The sequence below is a fragment of the Crinia signifera genome, chromosome 12 (assembly GCF_055691185.1).
Source record: "Crinia signifera chromosome 12, ASM5569118v1, whole genome shotgun sequence".
NCBI classification, from domain to species: Eukaryota; Metazoa; Chordata; class Amphibia; order Anura; family Myobatrachidae; genus Crinia; species Crinia signifera.
Genome location: NC_139228.1, coordinates 48,805,514 through 48,823,732, shown reverse-complemented (window position 1 = coordinate 48,823,732; position 18,219 = coordinate 48,805,514). Strand labels below are relative to the sequence as shown.

Below are 18,219 nucleotides of genomic sequence, written 5' to 3'. Positions count from 1 at the left end.
GCTTCACATTACACCACTTGAACAAAAATCTTAATCACCGTCCCGTAGGAAACTTAACTTTCTGGATCACAACCCACCACAATGTAGCTGCACAGGGCTGGTAAAAGACATTTGGACTGTATGAACAATGGACTGTATGAACAAGTGGATGCACTGAAAGGCCAAATTCATGTACTGACAGGAAAAATGAATGTGCTGACAGGAGGTCTGAATGACATGCTTGCTCCAGCCATTAAAGATGCCACCTGTAAAGCAGTAGAACAATGGCAAGCTGCTACAGGGCCACCCATTACAGCCACAACATCAAATCCAGTACAATCACAATTTTACTGCCATGATCCATTTGATGCAGATGATTGTGACTTTGAAATGACCCAACCAACCACATCTTTCCACTTTTCTGATTTGGAGATGACACCAGCTGCATCCAACCGATTGCCCAGCCCTAGCATGGACACAGAAACTGTTTTACCAAATTAATTGGTGAACATGGACACCACACCAATGTCATCTCACTGGTTGCCTCCCACACATAATGCATCAGATACACAACAACGTCAGACCAACTTAACAAGTACCCCACTGACATTTCACTGGTTGGCTGACAGACACAATGCTCCATCCCAAGCCTCTAACAACATGGACACTGCAATGGTTGCATCATCCCAATTGTCCCCTGGAAATATGATTGACGCAACCTTACCTCTACATCAAAGAACATCTAGAAGCATACCAAAAGAATTATGCGCTGTGGGGATTTCCTTGCCTGACATGCCACTCAAAGTCATCACAGCTGAGGGTGCCAACACTCTGTTTGAAGCAGCGCATAAAGAAATGCACCGTTATGCCCAAATGATTTTCCAAGAGCATGTTTCTTTTGACCTGTATAAGAATTAGTGCTATCGGGTCAATTTTGACGGTCAACGCAATAAATAAGCAATCCCAGAAAATCTGCGCATCGACTTAGTGACACGAGTCCAGGACAAATTTGGACTTGGAAAGGTTGACTCAATCAAGATAAAGGACACTTTAAATGGATTGCTACGGATGCCCAGAGTTAAACCCTGGATGTGCTTACTGTGGCACAGCAACTGGTGACGTCTCTCCAAACTGGCATCTACTCACAGAACAAAGGACAGGCAATGAAATGGAAAAAAAGTATGTTTATGATCTTACTGTACATTACAACAGTCTTTTATCCTGTACGGTATCTCTCTCTCCCATTCCCTTCCCCCCAACATGTGTCTCTCTCCCCCTCCCCCTGAAAGCCTTGGTGTGACCATTCACTACTAACGCTATTATTTTTCTTCTCTCCCCCCCACCCACCATGCCACTCTACCATGAGCAAAATCAAGCGTGTTTGGGCCAGAGAACAAAGGACAGGCAATGAAATGGAAAAAAGTACGTTTATGATCTTACTGTACATTATCTCTCTCCCTCTCTCCCATCCCCTTCCCCTGCCAACATGTGTCTCTCTCCCCCCCCCCTGAAATCCTTGAAATCCTTGAAATCTCCCCCCACCCACCGTGCCAATCTACCATGAGAAAAATCAAGTGTGTTTGGCCCAGAGCCACTGCCTTGTAAAAAGCTTTGTTGTGACCAACAGTACTTTAAATTATTGTACCTAAAATATTATGACTTTGTCCTGTTTTAATTAATGTACTGTGTTTAAAAAAAAAATTGTTTTATTGTACTGTATTTTAAGTCCCCACACATGATTCTAATTGTATGGTACTGTATAAAGTTTTGGAAAGATGTACTGTACTGACACCTGCCCAGTATACCGTAATAATTACAAACTGCAAACCATCTTTAATTAAATGAACTGACAGTAATGATTTTTATGATTTTTTTAATCACGAAAACAAATAAAAATAAAAATTCATTAAATTAAAATTCATTAAATTACAATAACCTAAGCAGTAAATCAAAAATTTGGTTTATGACCCCGTGTAGCAGCATCAGTACTCTTATTAATTCATCTGTGAAAATAAAGAAACAAACAATGTACATTTTTAGAACAGAAATACAGGTTGAATACTGTACAGTAAGCATTACTATTACTACAGTATACTGTACCTCTATCCATGGGTGGGTTTGGAGGAGGGGCGGAGGTTGTCTGGTCCTCTTGTACGCTTGGCACTGTGGAAAAATGAGAAAATATGCTGTATAAATAAAGTTGTTATTACTTTATTATTATTACTTGTAATACAGTAAGTTATGGTTATTACTGGGGGGGAGCCTTGGTGCTGGGTGGTGTAAAGATGTACTGTACTGTACTACAGTATACTGTACTGTATGTCCCTTCCAAACATCAGTCACAGCAGTAACATTGTCCCCAGAAATAAAGGTACTGTACTGTATCAATTGAGTTACCAACAAAAAAACTCACACTCACATACAGGGCCATCTCTAATTCCATTGCTCCATACTGTATACTGTATTTCTAACCTCATCTCCATTCCTACACCCTCCCACCCTCTACGGTCGTCTCTCCTCCACCTTGATCACTGCATCCCATGCTAGAGTACAAGACTTTGCACGTGCTGCAACCCTTCAGTGGAACGCACTCCCTTGCTCCATTAGACTCTCCCCGACCTTGCAAAGCTTCAAACGGGCACTCAGTGACCATCTTCGTCTGCATACTCATCTCCATCATTGGCCTCAAGCCTCTAGTTGTACAGTACAGGAATGCTTACTTTCTTCCTGGCGGAGGGATGCACACGGGCTCGTGTACTCATATGGGTACAGTGGACGAGAAGGGGTGGGCAGCCAATGAGCAGTGGTAATTTTATGTCCCTATAAAAATTAATATAACACATTGGCCCCTGTACAATGTACAGTAATGTACACGCATGATCGCCCATCTGCCGGCGCAGGGGATCTGGCGGTTACCGACGCTGTGTGAGAGTCGCTCACTAGGCTGCCTGACTACACAGGGCCACCCCCCCATCCCCTGAAGGGGACACTACACTGACTACGCAGGGCTGCCGTGGGGACACTACGCTGACTGCACTAGGCTCCCATTGGCCGACACTGACAGCGTCGCCCAACGGCACGCCAAGAAAAGACACAAGTTCAAAAGAAAAAAACACACACACAAACACAATAAAGAAATGACAGGACTTTCTTTCATACTGGACAGCGGCGCTTGTTGAGGGGGGTGGGGCGGCTGTAGCGGCACGCAAGCCTTCAAGCGGAGGCACTGTGGGAAAATGAAAAAAATTTGAAAATGTGCTGTTTAAATAAAGTTATTCTTATTACTGTAAATAGGGCGGGGGGTGGGTTTACAAAAAGACATGGACTGGATTTTATAAAGTGCTTCGTCAGCCATACTTTATAAAATTGACTCCGCTCCAAATTGGATAGGACACATACTGTACCGCTGCGCTTGCCCTGCTTACGGCCGCCCTGGATAGGGGTTGTTTCAAATGGAGGCATTTGCCAGTACAGTACAGGATGTACTGGCACTGGCAAGTGCCTCCTTTGTTGTGCATCAGATGCATTGGCGCAATGCACCCCCCCCCCACCCCACTGAAATGGACACTGCGCTGACTTTGCAGGGCTGCCTCGGGGACACTACGCTGACTGCGCTAGGCTGCCATTGGCCGACGCTGACAGCGTTGGCAGCTAAAGTGTTGAGCCTCTTTAGTAGTTTAATTTGAGCCCACCTGCTTATATCATGTCCTGTAGGTCTTTTTACATTACCAACACATGATTTTTTTCAGTAAGACAACACAGTTAGGAAACTTTTTTATTAGCTTACCTTTAGATAGAAGTAGAAGAGGGCAAAAAAGTGCCTGTATCTCACCTACAGCCATACCACATTGGATACGCCCAATCTCGTCTGATCTTGGAAGCTAAGCAGTGTTGGGCCTGGTTAGTACTTGGCTGGGGGACCACATGGGAACCCCAGGTGCTGTAGGTTTTTTCACATTACTGGCAAATTGTTTTTATTCTCTAGCTATTTAAATTGGAAATCTTTTCTTTTTATTGCCAATACAGACATTTGGGAGAGGTCAAACAGACACAATAGCCATCACCTAAAGACTTACCACACTGTTTCGGCCCAATTCCAACTGCATTTGGCAGCTATAGTGTTGAGCCTCTTTAGTAGTTTAATTTGAGACCACCTGCTAATATCATGTCCTGTAGGTCTTTTTACATTACCAACACATGATTTTTTTCAGTAAGCCAATACATTTAGGAAACTTTTTATTAGCTTACCTGGTTATAGAAGTAGAAGAGGGCAAAAAAGTGCCTGTATCACACCTACAGCCATACCACATTGGATACGCCCAATCTCGTCTGATCTTGGAATCTAAGCAGTGTTGGGCCTGTTTAGTACTTGGGTGGGAGACCACATGGGAACACCAGGTGCTATAGGTTTTTTCCCTTCTAGCTTTTTAAATTGGAAACTTTTTTCTTTTGATTGCCAGTACAGACATTTGGGAGAGGTCAAACAGACACAATAGCCATCACCTAAAGCAGTGGTTCCCAAACTTTGTTGAATCACGGCACCATAGAGTATCAGAATATTTTTCAGGGCACCCCTAGGCCAAAAGTTTGTTACCAAATAAAAAAAATAATAATTAAAGTTGTGCTTAAATGCTAAGTTACATGGTGAAGAAAATGATTCACTTCTGTTTATCCACATATTTTATAATTGAAAGCCACAAGCACTGATTTTTCCTATTACATTGATCATAAATAATTTGAATTGGTTCTGGACCACCAACCTGAGGCACCCCTGCAAGTGCTCCGAGGCACCCCAGGGAGCCTAGGCGCACAGTTTGGGAGCCACTGACCTAAAGACTCAACACACTGTTTTGGCCCAATTCCAACTGCTTTTGGCAGCTAAACAGTGTTGAGCCTCTTAAGTAGTTTAATTTGAGACCACCTGCTAATATCATGTCCTGTAGGTCTTTTTACATTACCAACACATGATTTTTTCTGTAAGCCAATACAGTTAGGGAATTTTTTAATAGCTTACCTGGTTATAGAAGTAGAAGATGGCAAAAAAGTGCCTGTATCTCACCTACAGCCATACCACATTGGAGACGCCCAATCTCGTCTGATATTGGAAGCTAAGCAGTGTTGGGCATGGTTCGTACTTGGGTGGGAGACCACATGGGTAAACCAGGTGCTGTAGGTTTTTTCACATTCCTGGCAAATTGCTTTTATTCTCTAGCTATTTAAATTGGAAACTTTTTCTTTTTATTGCCAATACAGACATTTGGGAGAGGTCAAACAGACACAATAGCCATCACCTAAAGACTTTCCACACTGTTTCGGCCCAATTCCAACTGCTTTTGGCAGCTAAACAGTGTTGAGCCTCTTTAGTAGTTTAATTTGAGACCACCTGCTAATATTATGTCCTGTAGGTCTTTTTACATTACCAACACATGATTTTTTTCAGTAAGCCAATACAGTTAGGAAACTTTTTTATTAGCTTACCTGGTTATAGAAGTAGAAGAGGGTAAAAAAGTGCCTGTATCTCACCTATAGCCATACCACATTGGATGTGCCCAATCTCGTCTGATCTTGGAAGCTAAGCAGTGTTGGGACTGGTTAGTACTTGGGTGGGAGACCACATGGGAACACCAGGTGCTGTAGGTTTTTTCACATTACTAGCAAATTGTTTTTATTCTCTAGCTATTTAAATTGGAAACTTTTTCTTTTTATTGCCAATACAGACATTTGGGAGAGGTCAAACAGACACAATAGCCATCACCTAAAGACTTACCACACCTTTTTGGCCCAATTCCAACTGCATTTGGCAGCTAAACAGTGTTGAGCCTCATTAGTAGTTTAATTTGAGACCACCTGCTAATATCATGTCCTGTAGGTCTTTTTACATAACCAACACATATTGTTTTTCAGTAAGCCAATACAGTTATTAAACTTTTTTATTAGCTTACCTTGTTATAGAAGTAGAATAGGGCAAAAAAGTGCCTCTATCTCTCCTACAGCCATACCACATTGGATACGCCCAATCTCTTCTGAACTTGGAAGCCAAGCAGTGTTGGACCTGGTTAGTACTTGGGTGGGAGACCACATGGGAACACCAGGTGCTGTAGGTTTTTCAAATTACTGGCAAATTGTTTTTATTCTCTAGCTATTTCAATTGGAAATCTTTTCTTTTTATTGCCAATATAGACATTTGGGAGAGGTCAAACAGACACAATAGCCATCACCTAAAGACTTACCACACTGTTTTGGCCCAATTCCAACTGCATTTGGCAGCTATAGTGTTGAGCCTCTTTAGTAGTTTAATTTGAGACCACCTGCTAATATCATGTCCTGTATGTCTTTTTACATTACCAACACATGATTTTTTTCAGTAAGACAATGCAGTTAGGAAACTTTTTTATTAGCTTACCTTTAGATAGAAGTAGAAGAGGGCAAAAAAGTGCCTGTACCTCCCCTACAGCTATACCACATTGGATTGGTTCAATCTCATCTGATCTTGCAAGCTAAGCAGTGTTGGGCCTGCTTAGTACTTGGGTGGGAGACCTCATTGGAACACCAGTTGCTGTAGGTTTTTTCACATTACTGGCAAATTGTTTTTATTCTCTAGCTATTTAAATTGGAAATCTTTTCTTTTTATTGCCAGTACAGACATTTGGGAGAGGTCAAACAGACACAATAGCCATCACCTAAAGACTTACCACACTGTTTCGGCCCAATTCCAACTGCATTTGGCAGCTATAGTGTTGAGCCTCTTTAGTAGTTTAATTTGAGACCACCTGCTAATATCATGTCCTGTAGGTCTTTTTACATTACCAACACATGATTTTTTTCAGTAAGCCAATACATTTAGGAAACTTTTTATTAGCTTACCTGGTTATAGAAGTAGAAGAGGGCAAAAAAGTGCCTGTATCACACCTACAGCCATACCACATTGGATACGCCCAATCTCGTCTGATCTTGGAATCTAAGCAGTGTTGGGCCTGTTTAGTACTTGGGTGGGAGACCACATGGGAACACCAGGTGCTATAGGTTTTTTCCCTTCTAGCTTTTTAAATTGGAAACTTTTTTCTTTTGATTGCCAGTACAGACATTTGGGAGAGGTCAAACAGACACAATAGCCATCACCTAAAGCAGTGGTTCCCAAACTTTGTTGAATCACGGCACCATAGAGTATCAGAATATTTTTCAGGGCACCCCTAGGCCAAAAGTTTGTTACCAAATAAAAAAAATAATAATTAAAGTTGTGCTTAAATGCTAAGTTACATGGTGAAGAAAATGATTCACTTCTGTTTATCCACATATTTTATAATTGAAAGCCACAAGCACTGATTTTGCCTATTACATTGATCATAAATAATTTGAATTGGTTCTGGACCACCAACCTGAGGCACCCATGCAAGTGCTCCGAGGCACCCCAGGGAGCCTAGGCGCACAGTTTGGGAGCCACTGACCTAAAGACTTAACACACTGTTTTGGCCCAATTCCAACTGCTTTTGGCAGCTAAACAGTGTTGAGCCTCTTAAGTAGTTTAATTTGAGACCACCTGCTAATATCATGTCCTGTAGGTCTTTTTACATTACCAACACATGATTTTTTCTGTAAGCCAATACAGTTAGGAAATTTTTTAATAGCTTACCTGGTTATAGAAGTAGAAGAGGGCAAAAAAGTGCCTGTATCTCACCTACAGCCATACCACATTGGAGACGCCCAATCTCGTCTGATATTGGAAGCTAAGCAGCGTTGGGCATGGTTCGTACTTGGGTGGGAGACCACATGGGAAAACCAGGTGCTGTAGGTTTTTTCACATTCCTGGCAAATTGCTTTTATTCTCTAGCTATTTAAATTGGAAACTTTTTCTTTTTATTGCCAATACAGACATTTGGGAGAGGTCAAACAGACACAATAGCCATCACCTAAAGACTTTCCACACTGTTTCGGCCCAATTCCAACTGCTTTTGGCAGCTAAACAGTGTTGAGCCTCTTTAGTAGTTTAATTTGAGACCACCTGCTAATATTATGTCCTGTAGGTCTTTTTACATTACCAACACATGATTTTTTTCAGTAAGCCAAAACAGTTAGGAAACTTTTTGATTAGCTTACCTGGTTATAGAAGTAGAAGAGGGCAAAAAAGTGCCTGTATCTCACCTACAGCCATACCACATTGAATAAGCCTAATCTTGTCTGATCTTGGAAGCTAAGCAGTGATGGGCTTGGTTAGTACTTGGGTGGGAGACCACATGGGAACACCAGGTGCTGTAGGTTTTTTCACATTACTGGCAAATTGTTTTTATTCTCTAGCTATTTAAAATGGAAATCTTTTCTTTTTATTGCCAGTACAGACATTTGGGAGAGGTCAAACATACACAATAGCCATCACCTAAAGACTTACCACACTGTTTCGGCCCAATTCCAACTGCTTTTAGCAGCTAAACAGTGTTGAGCCTCCTTAGTAGTTTAATTTGAGACCACCTGCTAATATTATGTCGTGTAGGTCTTTTTACATTACCAACACATGATTTTTTTCAGTATGCCAATACAGTTATGAAACTTTTTTATTATCTTACCTGGTTATAGAAGTAGAAGAGGGCAAAAACGTGCCTGTATCTCACCTACAGCCATACCACATTGGACATTCCCAATTTTGTCGGATCTTGGAAGCTATGCAGTGTTGGGCATGGTTATTACTTGGATGGGAGACCACATGGGAACACCAGGTGCTGTAGGTTTTTTCCCATTACTGGCAAATTGTTTTTATTCTCTAGCTATTTAAATTGGAAACTTTTTCTTTTTATTGCCAATACAGACATTTGGGAGAGGTCAAACAGACACAATAGCCATCACCTAAAGACTTTCCACACTGTTTTGGCCCAATTCCAACTGCTTTTGGCAGCTAAACAGTGTTGAGCCTCTTTAGTAGTTTAATTTGAGACCACCTGCTAATATTATGTCCTGTAGGTCTTTTTACATTACCAACACATGATTTTTTTCAGTAAGCCAATACAGTTAAGAAACTTTTTTATTAGCTAGAAGTAGAAGATTGCAAAAAAGTGCCTGTATCTCACCTACAGCCATACCACATTGGATACGCCATGTCTCATCTGATCTTGGAAGCTAAGCAGTGTTGGGCCTGGTTATTACTTGGGTGGGAGACCACATGGGAACACCAGGTGCTGTATGTTTTTTCCCATTACTGGCAAATTGTTTTTATTCTCTAGCTATTTAAATTGGAAATCTTTTCTTTTTATTGCCAGTACAGACATTTGGGAGAGGTCAAACAAACACAATAGCCATCACCTAAAAACTTACCACACTGTTTAGGCCCAATTCCAACTGCTTTTGGCAGCTAAACAGTGTTGAGCCTCTTTAGTAGTTTAATTTGAGACCACCTGCTTATATCATGTCCTGTTGGTCTTTTTACATTACCAACACATGATTTTTTTCAGTAAGCCAAAACAGTTAGGATATTTTTTTGTTAGCTTACCTGGTGATAGAAGTAGAAGAGGGCAAAAAAGTGCCTTTAACTCACCTACAGCCACACCACACTGGATAGGCCCAATCTCGTCTGATCTTGGAAGCTAAGCAGTGTTGGGCCTGTTTAGTACTTGGGTGGGAGACCACATGGGAACACCAAGTGCTGTTGGTTTTTTCCCATTACTGGCAAATAGTTTTTATTCTCTAGCTTTTTAAATTGGACACTTTTTTCTTTTTATTGTCAGTACAGACATTTGGGAGAGGTCAAACAGACACAATAGCCATCACCTAAAGACTTACCACACTTTTCGGCCCAATTCCAACTGCTTTTGGCAGCTAAACAGTGTTGAGCCTCTTTAGTAGTTTAATTTGAGACCACCTGCTAATATTATGTCCTGTAGGTCTTTTTACATTACCAACACATGATTTTTTTCTGTAAGCCAATACAGTTAGGAAACTTTTTTATTAGCTTACCTCGTTATAGAAGTAGAAGAGGGCAAAAAAGTGCCTGTATCTCACCTACAGCCATACTACATTGGATACGCCCAATCTCATCTGATCTTGGAAGCTAAACATTGTTGGGCCTGGTTAGTACTTGGGTGGGAGACCACATGGGAACACCCGGTGCTGTAGGTTTTTTCCCATTACTGGCAAATTGTTTTTATTCTCTAGCTATTTAAATTGGAAACTTTTTTTATTGCCAGTACAGACATTTGGAAGAGGTCAAACAGACACAATAGCCATCACCTAAAACCTTACCACACGGTTTCGGCCCAATTCCAACTGCTTTTGGCAGCTAAACAGTGTTGAGCCTCTTTAGTAGTTTAATTTGAGACCACCTGCTAACATTATGTCCTGTAGGTCTTTTTACATTACCAACACATGAATTTTTTCTGTAAGCCAATACAGTTAGGAAACTTTTTTATTAGCTTACCTGGTTATAGAAGTAGAAGAGGGCAAAAAAGTGCCTGTATCTCACCTACAGCCATACCACATTGGACATGCCCAATCTCATCTGATCTTGGAAGTTAAGCAGTGTTGGGCCTGGTTAGTATTTGGGTGGGAGACCACATGGGAACACCAGGTGCTGTAGGTTTTTTCCCATTACTGGCAAATTGTTTTTATTCTCTAGCTATTTAAATTGGAAACTTTTTTTTTTATTGCCAGTACAGACATTTGGAAGAGGTCAAACAGACACAATAGCCATCACCTAAAAACTAACCACACTGTTTAGGCCCAAATCCAACTGCTTTTGGCAGCTAAACAGTGTTTAACCTCTTTAGTAGTTCAATTTGAGACCACCTGCTAATATTATGTCCTGTAGGTCTTTTTACATTACCAACACATGATTTTTTTCAGTAAGCCAATACAGTTAGGAAACTTTTTTATTAGCTTATCTGGTTATAGAAGTAGAAGAGGGCAAAAAAGAGCCTGTATCTCACCTACAGCCATACCACATTGGATACGCACAATCTATTCTGCTCTTTCAAGCTAAGCAGGGTTGGGCTTGCTTAGTACTTGGGTGGGAGACCACATGGGAACACCAGGTGCTGTAGGTTTTTTTCCATTACTGGCAAATTGTTTTTATTCTCTAGCTATTTAAATTGGAAACTTTTTTTTTTTATTGCCAGTACAGACATTTGGAAGAGGTCAAACAGACACAATAGCCATCACCTAAAAACTTACCACACTGTTTAGGCCCAAATCCAACTGCTTTTGGCAGCTAAACAGTGTTGAGTCTCTTTAGTAGTTTAATTTGAGACCACCTGCTATTATCATGTCCTGTAGGTCTTTTTACATTACCAACACATGATTTTTTTCTGTAAGCCAATACAGTTAGGAAACTTTTTTATTAGCTTACCTGGTTATAGAAGTAGAAGAGGGCAAAAAAGTGCCTGTATCTCACTTACAGCCATACCACGTTGGACATGCCCAATCTCGTCTGATCTTGGAAGTTAAGCAGTGTTGGGCCTGGTTAGTATTTGGGTGGGAGACCACATGGGAACACCAGGTGCTGTAGGTTTTTTCCCATTACTGGCAAATTGTTTTTATTCTCTAGCTATTTAAATTGGAAACTTTTTTTTTTTATTGCCAGTACAGACATTTGGAAGAGGTCAAACAGACACAATAGCCATCACCTAAAAACTTACCACACTGTTTAGGCCCAAATCCAACTGCTTTTGGCAGCTAAACAGTGTTGAGCCTCTTTAGTAGTTTAATTTGAGACCACCTGCTAATATTATGTCCTGTAGGTCTTTTTACATTACCAACACATGATTTTTTTCAGTAAGCCAATACAGTTAGGAAACTTTTTTATTAGCTTACCTGGTTATAGAAGTAGAAGAGGGCAAAAAAGAGCCTGTATCTCACCTACAGCCATACCACATTGGATACGCCCAATCTATTCTGCTCTTTCAAGCTAAGCAGTGTTGGGCTTGCTTAGTACTTGGGTGGGAGACGACATGGGAACACCAGGTGCTGTAGGTTTTTTCCCATTACTGGCAAATTGTTTTTATTCTCTAGCTATTTAAATTGGAAACTTTTTTTTTTTATTGCCAGTACAGACATTTGGAAGAGGTCAAACAGACACAATAGCCATCACCTAAAAACTTACCACACTGTTTAGGCCCAAATCCAACTGCTTTTGGCAGCTAAACAGTGTTGAGCCTCTTTAGTAGTTTAATTTGAGACCACCTGCTATTATTATGTCCTGTAGGTCTTTTTACATTACCAACACATGATTTTTTTTCTGTAAGCCAATACAGTTAGGAAACTTTTTTATTAGCTTACCTGGTTATAGAAGTAGAAGAGGGCAAAAAAGTGCCTGTATCTCACCTACAGCCATACCACATTGGACATGCCCAATCTCGTCTGATCTTGGAAGCTAAGCAGTGTTCGGCCTGGTTAGTACTTGGATGGGAGACCTCATGGGAACACCAGGTGCTGTAGGTTTTTTCCCATTACTGGCAAATTGTTTTTATTCTCTAGCTATTTAAATTGGAAACTTTTTTTTTTTTATTGCCAGTACAGACATTTGGAAGAGGTCAAACAGACACAATAGCCATCACCTAAAAACTTACCACACTGTTTAGGCCCAAATCCAACTGCTTTTGGCAGCTAAACAGAGTTGAGCCTCTTTAGTAGTTTAACTTGAGACCACCTGCTTATATCATGTCCTGTAGGTATTTTTACATTACCAACACATGATTTTTTTCAGTAAGCCAAAACAGTTAGGATATTTTTTTGTTAGCTTACCTGGTGATAGAAGTAGAAGAGGGTAAAAAAGTGCCTGTATTTCACCTACAGCCATACCACATTGGACACGCCCAATCTCGTCTGATCTTGGAAGCTAAGCAGTGTTGGGCCTGGTTAGTACTTGGGTGGGAGACCACATGGGAACACCAGGTGCTGTAGGTTTCTTCCCATTACTGGCAAATTGTTTTTATTCTCTAGCTATTTAAATTGGAAACTTTTTTTTATTGCCAGTACAGACATTTGGAAGAGGTCAAACAGACACAATAGCCATCACCTAAAAACTTACCACACTGTTTAGGCTTTTGGCAGCAAAACAGTGTTGAGCCTCTTTAGTAGTTTAATTTGAGACCACCTGCTAATATTATGTCCTGTAGTTCTTTTTACATTACCAACACATGATTTTTTTCACTAAGCCAATACAGTTAGGAAACTCTTTTATTAGCTTACCTGGTTATAGAAGTAGAAGAGGGCAAAAAAGTGCCTGTATCTCACCTACAGCCATACCACATTGGACATGCCCAATCTCGTCTGATCTTGGAAGTTTAGCAGTGTTGGGCCTGGTTAGTACTTGGGTGGGAGACCTCATGGGAACACCAGGTGTCGTAGGTATTTTCACATTACTGGCAAATTGTTTTTATTCTCTAGCTATTTAAATTGGAAACTTTTTCTTTTTATTGCCAGTACAGACATTTGGGAGAGGTCAAACAGACACAATAGCCATCACCTAAAGACTTTCCACACTTTTCGGCCCAATTCCAACTGCTTTTGGCAGCTAAACAGTGTTGAGCCTCTTCAGTAGTTTAATTTGAGACCACCTGCTAATATTATGTCCTGTAGGTCTTTTTACATTACCAACACATGATATTTTTCAGTAAGCCAATACAGTTAGGAAACTTTTTTATTAGCTTACCTGGTTATAGAAGTAGAAGAGGGCAAAAAAGTGCCTCTATCTCACCTACAGCCATACCAAATTGGACACGCCCAATCTCGTCTAATCTTGAAAGCTAAGCAGTGTTGGGCCTGGTTAGTACTTGGGTGGGAGACCTCATGGGAACACCAGGTGCTGTAGGTTTTTTCACATTACTGGCAAATTGTTTTTATTCTCTAGCTATTTAAATTGGAAACTTTTTTTTTTTTATTGCCAGTACAGACATTTGGAAGAGGTCAAACAGACACAATAGCCATCACCTAAAAACTTACCACACTGTTTAGGCCCAAATCCAACTGCTTTTGGCAGCTAAACAGAGTTGAGCCTCTTTAGTAGTTTAACTTGAGACCACCTGCTTATATCATGTCCTGTAGGTATTTTTACATTACCAACACATGATTTTTTTCAGTAAGCCAAAACAGTTAGGATATTTTTTTGTTAGCTTACCTGGTGATAGAAGTAGAAGAGGGTAAAAAAGTGCCTGTATCTCACCTACAGCCATACCACATTGGACACGCCCAATCTCGTCTGATCTTGGAAGCTAAGCAGTGTTGGGCCTGGTTAGTACTTGGGTGGGAGACCACATGGGAACACCAGGTGCTGTAGGTTTCTTCCCATTACTGGCAAATTGTTTTTATTCTCTAGCTATTTAAATTGGAAACTTTTTATTATTGCCAGTACAGACATTTGGAAGAGGTCAAAAAGACACAATAGCCATCACCTAAAAACTTACCACACTGTTTAGGCTTTTGGCAGCTAAACAGTGTTGAGCCTCTTTAGTAGTTTAATTTGAGACCACCTGCTAATATTATGTCCTGTAGTTCTTTTTACATTACCAACACATGATTTTTTTCACTAAACCAATACAGTTAGGAAACTCTTTTATTAGCTTACCTGGTTATAGAAGTAGAAGAGGGCAAAAAAGTGCCTGTATCTCACCTACAGCCATACCACATTGGACATGCCCAATCTCGTCTGATCTTGGAAGTTAAGCAGTGTTGGGCCTGGTTAGTACTTGGGTGGGAGACCTCATGGGAACACCAGGTGTCGTAGGTATTTTCACATTACTGGCAAATTGTTTTTATTCTCTAGCTATTTAAATTGGAAACTTTTTCTTTTTATTGCCAGTACAGACATTTGGGAGAGGTCAAACAGACACAATAGCCATCACCTAAAGACTTTCCACACTTTTCGGCCCAATTCCAACTGCTTTTGGCAGCTAAACAGTGTTGAGCCTCTTTAGTAGTTTAATTTGAGACCACCTGCTAATATTATGTCCTGTAGGTCTTTTTACATTACCAACACATGATATTTTTCAGTAAGCCAATACAGTTAGGAAACTTTTTTATTAGCTTACCTGGTTATAGAAGTAGAAGAGGGCAAAAAAGTGCCTCTATCTCACCTACAGCCATACCAAATTGGACACGCCCAATCTCGTCTAATCTTGAAAGCTAAGCAGTGTTGGGCCTGGTTAGTACTTGGATGGGAGACCTCATGGGAACACCAGGTGCTGTAGGTTTTTTCCCATTACTGGCAAATTGTTTTTATTCTCTAGCTATTTAAATTGGAAACTTTTTTTTTTTTATTGCCAGTACAGACATTTGGAAGAGGTCAAACAGACACAATAGCCATCACCTAAAAACTTACCACACTGTTTCGGCCCAATTCCAACTGCTTTTGGCAGCTAAACAGTGTTGAGCCTCTTTAGTAGTTTAATTTGAGACCACCGGCTAATATCATGTCCTGTAGGTCTTTTTACATTACCAACACATGATTTTTTTCAGTAAGCCAAAATAGTTAGGATATTTTTTTGTTAGCTTACCTGGTGATAGCAGTAGAAGAGGGCAAAAAAGTGCCTGTATCTCACCTACAGCCATACCACATTGGACACGCCCAATCTCGTCTGATCTTGGAAGCTAAGCAGTGTTGGGCCTGCTTAGTACTTAGGTGGGAGACCACATGGGAACACTAGGAGCTGTAGGTTTTTTCCCATTACTGGCAAATTGTTTTTATTCTCTAGCTATTTAAATTGGAAACTTTTTCTTTTTATTGCCAATACAGACATTGGGAGAGGTCAAACAGACACAATAGCCATAACCTAAAGACTTACCACACTGTTTCGGCCCAATTCCAACTGCTTTTGGCAGCTAAACAGTGTTGAGCCTATTTAGTAGTTTAATTTGAGACCACCTGCTAATATTATGTCGTGTAGGTCTTTTTACATTACCAACACATGATTTTTTTCTGTAAGCCAATACAGTTAGGAAACTTTTTTATTAGCTTACCTTGTTATAGAAGTAGAAGAGTGCAAAAAAGTGCCTGTATCTCATCTACAGCCATACCACATTGGACATGCCCAATCTATTCTGCTCTTTGAAGCTAAGCAGTGTTGGGCTTGGTTAGTACTTGGCTGGGAGACCACATGGGAACACCAGGTGCTGTATGTTTTTTCCCATTACTGGCAAATTGTTTTTATTCTCTAGCTATTAAAATTGGAAACTTTTTTTTTTATTGCCAGTACAGACATTTGGGAGAGGTCAAACAGACACAATAGCCATCACCTAAAGACTTTCCATACTTTTCGGCCCAATTCCAACTGCTTTTGGCAGCTAAACAGTGTTGAGCCTCTTTAGTAGTTTAATTTGAGACCACCTGCTAATATTATGTCCTGTAGGTCTTTTTACATTACCAACACATGATATTTTTCAGTAAGCCAATACAGTTAGGAAACTTTTTTATTAGCTTACCTGGTTATAGAAGTAGAAGATTGCAAAAAAGTGCCTGTATCTCACCTACAGCCATACTACATTGGATACGCCCAATCTCATCTGATCTTGGAAGCTAAACATTGTTGGGCCTGGTTAGTACTTGGGTGGGAGACCACATGGGAACACCCGGTGCTGTAGGTTTTTTCCCATTACTGGCAAATTGTTTTTATTCTCTAGCTATTTAAATTGGAAACTTTTTTTATTGCCAGTGCAGACATTTGGAAGAGGTCAAACAGACACAATAGCCATCACCTAAAAACTTACCACACGGTTTCGGCCCAATTCCAACTGCTTTTGGCAGCTAAACAGTGTTGAGCCTCTTTAGTAGTTTAATTTGAGACCACCTGCTAACATTATGTCCTGTAAGTCTTTTTACATTACCAACACATGAATTGTTTCTGTAAGCCAATACAGTTAGGAAACTTTTTTATTAGCTTACCTGGTTATAGAAGTAGAAGAGGGCAAAAAAGTGCCTGTATCTCACCTACAGCCATACCAAATTGGACACGCCCAATCTCGTCTGATCTTGAAAGCTAAGCAGTGTTGGGCCTGGTTAGTACTTGGGTGGGAGACCTCATGGGAACACCAGGTGCTGTAGGTTTTTTCACATTACTGGCAAATTGTTTTTATTCTCTAGCTATTTAAATTGGAAACTTTTTTTTTTTATTGCCAATACAGACATTTGGAAGAGGTCAAACAGACACAATAGCCATCACCTAAAAACTAACCACACTGTTTAGGCCCAAATCCAACTGCTTTTGGCAGCTAAACAGTGTTGAGCCTCTTTAGTAGTTCAATTTGAGACCACCTGCTAATATTATGTCTTGTAGGTCTTTTTACATTACCAACACATGATTTTTTTCAGTAAGCCAATACAGTTAGGAAACTTTTTTATTAGCTTATCTGGTTATAGAAGTAGAAGAGGGCAAAAAAGAGCCTGTATCTCACCTACAGCCATACCACATTGGATACGCCCAATCTATTCTGCTCTTTCAAGCTAAGCAGGGTTGGGCTTGCTTAGTACTTGGGTGGGAGACCACATGAGAACACCAGGTGCTGTAGGTTTTTTTCCATTACTGGCAAATTGTTTTTATTCTCTAGCTATTTAAATTGGAAACTTTTTTTTTTATTGCCAGTACAGACATTTGGAAGAGGTCAAACAGACACAATAGCCATCACCTAAAAACTTACCACACCGTTTAGGCCCAAATCCAACTGCTTTTGGCAGCTAAACAGTGTTGAGTCTCTTTAGTAGTTTAATTTGAGACCACCTGCTATTATCATGTCCTGTAGGTCCTTTTACATTACCAACACATGATTTTTTTCTGTAAGCCAATACAGTTAGGAAACTTTTTTATTAGCTTACCTGGTTATAGAAGTAGAAGAGGGCAAAAAAGTGCCTGTATCTCACCTACAGCCATACCACGTTGGACATGCCCAATCTCGTCTGATCTTGGAAGTTAAGCAGTGTTGGGCCTGGTTAGTATTTGGGTGGGAGACCACATGGGAACACCAGGTGCTGTAGGTTTTTTCCCATTACTGGCAAATTGTTTTTATTCTCTAGCTATTTAAATTGGAAACTTTTTTTTTTTATTGCCAGTACAGACATTTGGAAGAGGTAAAACAGACACAATAGCCATCACCTAAAAACTTACCACACTGTTTAGGCCCAAATCCAACTGCTTTTGGCAGCTAAACAGTGTTGAGCCTCTTTAGTAGTTTAATTTGAGACCACCTGCTAATATTATGTCCTGTAGGTCTTTTTACATTACCAACACATGATTTTTTTCAGTAAGCCAATACAGTTAGGAAACTTTTTTATTA

At 40.3% G+C, this 18,219-nt stretch overlaps 19 non-coding genes and 11 pseudogenes across 19 annotated transcripts; all 30 read left to right on the top strand.

Moving 5' to 3' along the window:
- Positions 1-3,809: 3,809 nt before the first annotated feature.
- Positions 3,810-3,928, top strand: LOC146050936 (5S ribosomal RNA). The gene has a single exon (XR_014466385.1). It is a non-coding gene; the product is annotated as a 5S ribosomal RNA (ribosomal RNA).
- Positions 3,929-4,270: 342 nt separating this feature from the next.
- LOC146051375 (5S ribosomal RNA) lies at positions 4,271-4,389 on the top strand. The gene has a single exon (XR_014466764.1). It is a non-coding gene; the product is annotated as a 5S ribosomal RNA (ribosomal RNA).
- A 647-nt stretch (positions 4,390-5,036) lies between these two features.
- Positions 5,037-5,155, top strand: LOC146050740 (5S ribosomal RNA; annotated as a pseudogene).
- Positions 5,156-5,500: 345 nt separating this feature from the next.
- Positions 5,501-5,619, top strand: LOC146051295 (5S ribosomal RNA). Its single transcript, XR_014466692.1, has one exon. It is a non-coding gene; the product is annotated as a 5S ribosomal RNA (ribosomal RNA).
- Positions 5,620-5,964: 345 nt separating this feature from the next.
- LOC146051207 (5S ribosomal RNA) lies at positions 5,965-6,083 on the top strand. The gene has a single exon (XR_014466612.1). It is a non-coding gene; the product is annotated as a 5S ribosomal RNA (ribosomal RNA).
- Positions 6,084-6,425: 342 nt separating this feature from the next.
- Positions 6,426-6,544, top strand: LOC146050836 (5S ribosomal RNA; annotated as a pseudogene).
- Positions 6,545-6,886: 342 nt separating this feature from the next.
- LOC146051374 (5S ribosomal RNA) lies at positions 6,887-7,005 on the top strand. The gene has a single exon (XR_014466763.1). It is a non-coding gene; the product is annotated as a 5S ribosomal RNA (ribosomal RNA).
- Positions 7,006-7,652: 647 nt separating this feature from the next.
- Positions 7,653-7,771, top strand: LOC146050733 (5S ribosomal RNA; annotated as a pseudogene).
- A 345-nt stretch (positions 7,772-8,116) lies between these two features.
- Positions 8,117-8,235, top strand: LOC146051464 (5S ribosomal RNA; annotated as a pseudogene).
- A 345-nt stretch (positions 8,236-8,580) lies between these two features.
- On the top strand, positions 8,581-8,699 carry LOC146050799 (5S ribosomal RNA; annotated as a pseudogene).
- Positions 8,700-9,033: 334 nt separating this feature from the next.
- On the top strand, positions 9,034-9,152 carry LOC146050736 (5S ribosomal RNA; annotated as a pseudogene).
- Positions 9,153-9,497: 345 nt separating this feature from the next.
- On the top strand, positions 9,498-9,616 carry LOC146050726 (5S ribosomal RNA; annotated as a pseudogene).
- Positions 9,617-9,961: 345 nt separating this feature from the next.
- LOC146051078 (5S ribosomal RNA) lies at positions 9,962-10,080 on the top strand. Its single transcript, XR_014466496.1, has one exon. It is a non-coding gene; the product is annotated as a 5S ribosomal RNA (ribosomal RNA).
- A 341-nt stretch (positions 10,081-10,421) lies between these two features.
- On the top strand, positions 10,422-10,540 carry LOC146050966 (5S ribosomal RNA). Its single transcript, XR_014466399.1, has one exon. It is a non-coding gene; the product is annotated as a 5S ribosomal RNA (ribosomal RNA).
- A 344-nt stretch (positions 10,541-10,884) lies between these two features.
- LOC146050823 (5S ribosomal RNA) lies at positions 10,885-11,003 on the top strand (annotated as a pseudogene).
- Positions 11,004-11,348: 345 nt separating this feature from the next.
- On the top strand, positions 11,349-11,467 carry LOC146051228 (5S ribosomal RNA). Its single transcript, XR_014466631.1, has one exon. It is a non-coding gene; the product is annotated as a 5S ribosomal RNA (ribosomal RNA).
- Positions 11,468-11,812: 345 nt separating this feature from the next.
- On the top strand, positions 11,813-11,931 carry LOC146050858 (5S ribosomal RNA; annotated as a pseudogene).
- Positions 11,932-12,277: 346 nt separating this feature from the next.
- LOC146051251 (5S ribosomal RNA) lies at positions 12,278-12,396 on the top strand. The gene has a single exon (XR_014466652.1). It is a non-coding gene; the product is annotated as a 5S ribosomal RNA (ribosomal RNA).
- A 346-nt stretch (positions 12,397-12,742) lies between these two features.
- Positions 12,743-12,861, top strand: LOC146051334 (5S ribosomal RNA). The gene has a single exon (XR_014466728.1). It is a non-coding gene; the product is annotated as a 5S ribosomal RNA (ribosomal RNA).
- Positions 12,862-13,189: 328 nt separating this feature from the next.
- Positions 13,190-13,308, top strand: LOC146051404 (5S ribosomal RNA). Its single transcript, XR_014466790.1, has one exon. It is a non-coding gene; the product is annotated as a 5S ribosomal RNA (ribosomal RNA).
- Positions 13,309-13,652: 344 nt separating this feature from the next.
- Positions 13,653-13,771, top strand: LOC146051416 (5S ribosomal RNA). Its single transcript, XR_014466801.1, has one exon. It is a non-coding gene; the product is annotated as a 5S ribosomal RNA (ribosomal RNA).
- A 346-nt stretch (positions 13,772-14,117) lies between these two features.
- LOC146051322 (5S ribosomal RNA) lies at positions 14,118-14,236 on the top strand. The gene has a single exon (XR_014466717.1). It is a non-coding gene; the product is annotated as a 5S ribosomal RNA (ribosomal RNA).
- A 328-nt stretch (positions 14,237-14,564) lies between these two features.
- Positions 14,565-14,683, top strand: LOC146051179 (5S ribosomal RNA). The gene has a single exon (XR_014466588.1). It is a non-coding gene; the product is annotated as a 5S ribosomal RNA (ribosomal RNA).
- Positions 14,684-15,027: 344 nt separating this feature from the next.
- LOC146051389 (5S ribosomal RNA) lies at positions 15,028-15,146 on the top strand. Its single transcript, XR_014466777.1, has one exon. It is a non-coding gene; the product is annotated as a 5S ribosomal RNA (ribosomal RNA).
- Positions 15,147-15,492: 346 nt separating this feature from the next.
- On the top strand, positions 15,493-15,611 carry LOC146051355 (5S ribosomal RNA). The gene has a single exon (XR_014466746.1). It is a non-coding gene; the product is annotated as a 5S ribosomal RNA (ribosomal RNA).
- Positions 15,612-15,955: 344 nt separating this feature from the next.
- On the top strand, positions 15,956-16,074 carry LOC146050810 (5S ribosomal RNA; annotated as a pseudogene).
- Positions 16,075-16,417: 343 nt separating this feature from the next.
- On the top strand, positions 16,418-16,536 carry LOC146051076 (5S ribosomal RNA). Its single transcript, XR_014466494.1, has one exon. It is a non-coding gene; the product is annotated as a 5S ribosomal RNA (ribosomal RNA).
- A 341-nt stretch (positions 16,537-16,877) lies between these two features.
- LOC146051206 (5S ribosomal RNA) lies at positions 16,878-16,996 on the top strand. The gene has a single exon (XR_014466611.1). It is a non-coding gene; the product is annotated as a 5S ribosomal RNA (ribosomal RNA).
- A 345-nt stretch (positions 16,997-17,341) lies between these two features.
- Positions 17,342-17,460, top strand: LOC146050834 (5S ribosomal RNA; annotated as a pseudogene).
- A 344-nt stretch (positions 17,461-17,804) lies between these two features.
- Positions 17,805-17,923, top strand: LOC146051116 (5S ribosomal RNA). Its single transcript, XR_014466530.1, has one exon. It is a non-coding gene; the product is annotated as a 5S ribosomal RNA (ribosomal RNA).
- Positions 17,924-18,219: the final 296 nt, after the last annotated feature.